At 36.9% G+C, this 6,081-nt stretch overlaps 1 pseudogene across 1 annotated transcript; it reads right to left on the bottom strand.

Annotated features, from left to right (window-relative positions):
- Positions 1-4,374: 4,374 nt before the first annotated feature.
- Positions 4,375-5,318, bottom strand: LOC306639789 (olfactory receptor 5D13-like; annotated as a pseudogene). Its single transcript has one exon. The product of its transcript is annotated as an olfactory receptor 5D13-like (transcript).
- Positions 5,319-6,081: the final 763 nt, after the last annotated feature.

The following is a 6,081-nucleotide window of genomic DNA, read 5'->3' as shown; positions in this document are numbered from 1 at the left end:
TTTATGAGACCAGGATATATGAGCCCGGAGTGTAAAGGAAGTGGCTCTTCTACCTATTGATGATCCAGCTGCTGAAAACTTGCTTCCTGTGAGTGAAGCCATGAATTCCAGTAGTTAGGAGGTCTCTTCTCTCCAAGGATATGCTCCTGCTGGGAACACAGTAAGTGATGGAAGCATTAAATCAGAATTGTGACTTTCTTGACCAAGAAAGTGTGGTAGGAGTACCTTGCAGATTCCGGAGGGAAGCAGCAGGATGTCTTGTGGCTTCTACTTTCACTCTCTTTAAACTCTGAGAGCGCCATATAAGGAGGCCAGTGGAACTTACAAGCAGATAAGTGGCTGCTGAAGAGAACAGAAGCAGCACCGCCAACAGCCAGCACCAGTTCACCTGACATGAGCAGATGCCATCTTGGGGTGACACAGTGTGAGCACAGGCTGTGTTCCCATAAGTGCAGCAGTGTGCAGGCGTCCTAGTGGTGCTGGCGGAAGATCTAACCTGTCAGCTTACGGAATGCAAGAAATACTTTTTAGTTACTGAGTTCTGTTTATTTTTTCCCCTCATCAAATAATAACTGAAATTTATTTATTAGAGGACTTTCACAAAAGTGTGACTGCCCCAGAGAAAGAAAAAAAGAAGCAGGCCATCCACTGGATATGAAGGAGGAAAGCAGGAGAGGTCACAGGGGGAAAATCTTAAGTTTACTCTGTGCAATATAGTGGCCACTTATCACAGGTGGCTTTTGATATCTTGTAATGTAACAACTCTGAACTCAGGCACTGCATACTTGCTTTCAAAAACTTAGTAAGGAAAAGGTAATGTAAAATGTTGCAAATTTATTTTCTGATTTTATGTTGACATAATATTTTACAAATATTAGGTTGAATAAATGTATCATTAAAGTTAAACAGAATTAAAATATATGCTAAGGTACATTTCAATGAATTCATTGGTTTAAAAAAATAGTAATGTTCATGAGGCAGATTTCAAAAGCATCAAGTGCATTGGATGACCACGTGTACCCACACACTCACACATGCACATTTACATATTCAAGTATACAGACTGAGAAACAGTAATGAGAATGTAAAGAAGACTATGTAAACCATTTCTTGTCATTAGAAAATTATGGAAAACTAAGATATAATTTTATAAAACGGAGATAAACAAGTACCTAATAACTTATACCTTTAACACATCCAATGTGTGTACTGATGTGGTTGTATTTTCATAAATAATATTTGGCCAGGGATATGTGTGTGTGTGTGTGTGTGTGTGTGTGTGTGTGCGTGTTTGTGAAGGCAGGGAGAGAGAGAGAGAGAGGAAAGTATTTAAACCAAGCAAAACATAAAAGAACTCAAATCAAGCCCTTTGTGTTAGTAGGGTCTTGAGTAATGGAACCATTCATAGTTCCTTTCCATCCTAGTGGAATCAGAAAATAACACAATATTAGTTATCACTACCTTCATAGATGAACTCCCTGTTATTTATTCTTTCATCTAATTTGCACAATATATCCAAGAGCTAATACATTTTACTTTGCATGCAGCTCAAAAAAATTCTTTTTGCCTGCTCAATGAAAACTTATCTTGCTCTCTATTTGTTTCTGTTATTTTTTAATTACTTGTATGCTTTGAATAATATTCAACCATATTTATTTTACATGTCAAACAAAGTTTGAAGCTTTTTCTGATTGATGATATTAATTGAGCAATTAGACTTCTCTGCCAGTTTTCTGTCATGGTCTGATGACTCCTCTCTGGCATAACTACCGCCTGGTGCTCTTCACAGGAACAGGGACTTGCTCCACACCTCTTCAAGAGGCCATTCTCCACTTTCTTCATGTTTTTCCCAGGTGGAGGTCAGACAAAGTAGTGGAGAACTATTTTTAAAATCCTGTCATGGAGTGGTAGGAGCAGACACTCTTCATGTCATTCAGGTTACCTTAGATTGGCTTCTGTTCTTACTTTATTCTCTGCAGTTAGTGGGATCATCAATGTCTTGATTAGTGCTTCTATTTACTAACATTTACTAACTTCTACCTTTTAGAAGTTTAATTAAAAGAAAATGCTTATACAGTTGCCATGCTACACCAAACAGCACATCTAGGCCTGTGGTCTGTTTCCTGATATTTATTCTTTTATTCATTGTCTATTTTGTGTCCAGCATGTTATATATTTGATATAAATATTCTCTTCACCTTTTGGACATTGTTAACCTCATCCAAATAACTTCAGATTTTTTACTTGAACCAATTTTGTTGAATTAAAGAAGCTCCCAGCCATTGCTTCTTCACTTTCATTTTCAATTCAGTCCCTAAGACACCTCCTCCCAGGGCGCAGTGGAGTCTCTGAGTGCTTATACCCATGTTGAATTCACACACATTTAACAAGAGGTATGAAAATTTGAGATAGTCTGCACAGAAGTTAGTAAACTCCAAAACATTTTAGCACTACATACGATTTGAGTAAATATATTTTTTGTGAAATTCTGTATATTTCTATTCAAATGTCGCCTTTTTACAGAATCCTTCTCTGAAAATCTAACAAATTGTTATTCTCTTACCTAATTTATGTACTTTCAAACTATAGAAAATATTTTAATATATATAATAATTTAATTGACAATTACTGATTTTGATTACCTTATGTCTGACAGACTTTCTGCTGATTTGGTAAGAAATTGTGCTATTAATAAATAATCACACTCAGTTTTATTCTGACTTTTTTTTCTATGTTGTCCTTTATCATCTTCTTTCTTATTATATTCACAACCCCAAGATCCAAAGAAATTCATCCTCTCTCCACATACATGCCAAAGACTTAATAAACTAGTTTATTGTCAAGGATATTCATTAATAATGCTCAATCTGTCATAAATGTGCCAGAAGAGGAAAATCATGTTTCTCAATCTTCAATAACAAAATGTCAAACCCCCAACTCTGTCACACACACAGAAGCACAGGGTTTAGTAGTGGAATTAAGACTGAAGTTTTCCATTTTGTTTCCCAGAGTGAACCAATCTTCAGTTGCATTATCTGGAGAATGTGTAACACAGTATAACAGTAATTGCCCAGAATCATGGTGATGTGTATGTGACCTCTGCATTACAACTAAAATACAAGTGATGTGCCTATTAGGTTTATGCTTTAAAATGATCTACTATCATATAAAAGGTTTGGTGATATATATTTATAGCAAAATGAAGTTAAAGGTTTTATTTGCCATGAATAGAGTTTACTCTAGGAATATAATTAATATTTAATCATTAAGATTCTGCAGAGTAACATATCAGATGTGTGCACAGGACATATCCTGAGAGATCTTGGCAACACAAAGTGTAATTAGTAAGGGAATAGAGAGATCAAATTTTGATCTTTTTTCAGAGTCAGAAAATCTCTGGTTTAAACCAAACCTGTGAATAATTGGTTCAGAGGATATTTGAATAAAAACAGTTGCAATCATGCCATAATTATCTAGCAAACAAAGTCATTCCATGAAGATCTTAACTTTATTGTACTATCTGCTCTATTATTAATTAGAATTTACACAATCAACTTTGACACTCGCTTTTTAAGATTAATAGTTTCTGCTTTTTCCCTCTCTTGGTCATTTCTCAGGAACTTCAAATAAACTCAATATTTTATTTATTGACTGATTTTACAGTGCAAGCTACTACTGAGCTTCATCCTCAGCCTAAATCAACATTTCAGTTGATAGTGAAAGTTAAGTCTAACATTACTTCCTGCAGCATAACAAAGTACAGCAGGCTGTTGAAAAGAAAGGAAAGAATTTGGTAGAATTTTAAGACAATGTGTTCAAGCTGCTTATTAGTACACACATTCTTCTATATACACATTCCTATTCAACTCTGACTGCTCTGTTTGTGTGGATTTCCACTGTAACTCTGACATTGTCATCACTAAAATGGATTTAAAGAATCCCTCTTTACTCATTGGCTGGTGGCTAAAATGCCAATCTGGTTCCTTCTTCACATGGCCCTCTTCCTCATGTATCTGTATTTTCCTTTATTATCTCTTACAAGAACAATCTTGCTGGATTTATGTTCCCCAATCCTCTGTGATCTCATTTTGATCCTTACCTGAATTATAACTGCAAAGATGCTATTTCCCAAATATGGTCACTTCAGTGGTTCTGAGTGGATATTTTAGGGGACACTATTCAACTTGTAACACATTAATTCACAGAGCTATTTTGCTAAACATTGAAATGAACAAAAACCAAGTGATCAAATAATTGTCTTAAAACATAGATTTGAAACTCTGAGTAGTGAACTAAATAAATCATTCAAATCAGTGTGAGAACCACTGAAAAAATTCAGAATGGTAAATCAAATTCCTTTGGAAATCTAAATCTTCAACAGAATAGTGTGGGGTGATTCATCAGCTTCCTAAAGCTTTCCTTCACATCTTTGTTCCTGAGGCTGTAGATCAAAGGGTTTAGCATGGGGATGACCACTATGTAAAAGACAGAACCTGCTTTGACAATGAGCCATGAGTTTTTGGAGTTGGGGACACAACAAAAGAACAAGACAGTCCCATGAAAAATGGTGATCACTGTCAGATGGGAGGTGCAGGTTGAGAAGGCTTTCTGGCGTCCACCAGTGGCGGGCATTTTCACGACTGTGACAAAGATGGATATATAAGTACTGAGGATGATGAAGAGGCTGCTCATCTCATCAAATATGGCGATAATGAAACAAAGCATTTGACTGATAGAGGGGTCTGAGCAGGAGACAAAGACAATGGCAGAGTGCTCACAGACAAAATTATTGATGACATTAGACCCACAGAAGGATAATGCCAAGACGAAATAGGTGAGTGTCAGGGAGGAGACTATACCCCATGTGTAGGTTCCAGCCACTAATGATGCACACAGCTTCTGGGACATGATGACTATGTAGAGGAGAGGGTGACAAACTGCCACAAAGCAGTCATAGGACATCACTGCCAACATGAAGGTTTCCGCCACTACAAATATGCAATCCAAGAAGAATTGTGTGATGCATCCTGTAAAGGAGATGGTCTGTCTTCCATAACCAGGTTCTCCAGAAATTTGGGGGTCACTGTAGTGGAATAACAGAAATCAATAAAGGACAAGTGGCTAAGAAAAAAGTACATAGGGGTGTGAAGTTTGGGATCGATTCTGATGATCAGGGTCATGCTCGGATTTCCTACAACTGTGACTGTATAGATGGTCAGGAACACCAGGAACAGGGGCACCTGAAGGTCTGGGAACTCCGAGAAGCCCAGGAGGATGAAGGTGACTTCAGAAGTCTGATTCGCCTCAGCCAACAGCATGACTGTTGTGGAAGAAAAATCTAAAGTAAGAATAAAAGTAATAATGATAATGATCTAGTAGTCATAGAATATTTACCACATAAAAGGCAATGTTTCAAAACATTAAAAACATTTATCTAGCTCTCCAAATGAAACAATGAATTATAAAAAAGTAGCTCCACATACATATGAGAAAGATGGGACATATACAAAATGTGGCACTCGTTTACATTTAGACAGCTTAACACCTATGAACTGGGTTTTGGAGCAGATCCTCAGTGGCAGAAGTTAAGTGAAGCCATTTCCTTTAGAAGAGAGAAAACTTTTCTGTGGTGTTATAGAAAACATGTTCCAGAGTTCCTCATTAAATTTAACAGCATGAATGCAGCAATGACTGCACATTTAATGCTAAAATGTGTAAAGGAAGTATTGGAGAGGAAAAGCAGAGAGGGGCCAATCAGACCAGGATGCCCTGTCTGAGGTCCTAAGTCTTTAGGAGTTGCCCCAGCAAACTATGAGGCATAAAACAGGTGGACATTAAAGAAAACCAGCTCTTTGTTGATCCCTCCTGTGTCACGACACGTGCCTCAGTGTTCTAGAATAAGGTAGCAACTGGTAAAAAGAGGAGGACATATTTTTCATGCATTGCTTCACCATTTTTTGTTCTCCTCCTCACAGGTTTTCTCATAGGCCCTGATGCTTCTAATGTGCTCATCCAGATCCATTTTTATTTTTTTAAACTTTTCATTAACTTTCAATCTTACAACTTTACTAGTCCCATTAT

This window comes from Sciurus vulgaris (assembly GCF_902686455.1).
Source record: "Sciurus vulgaris genome assembly, chromosome: 11".
Classification (NCBI taxonomy): domain Eukaryota; kingdom Metazoa; phylum Chordata; class Mammalia; order Rodentia; family Sciuridae; genus Sciurus; species Sciurus vulgaris.
This window is presented reverse-complemented; position numbering and strand designations above follow the sequence as displayed.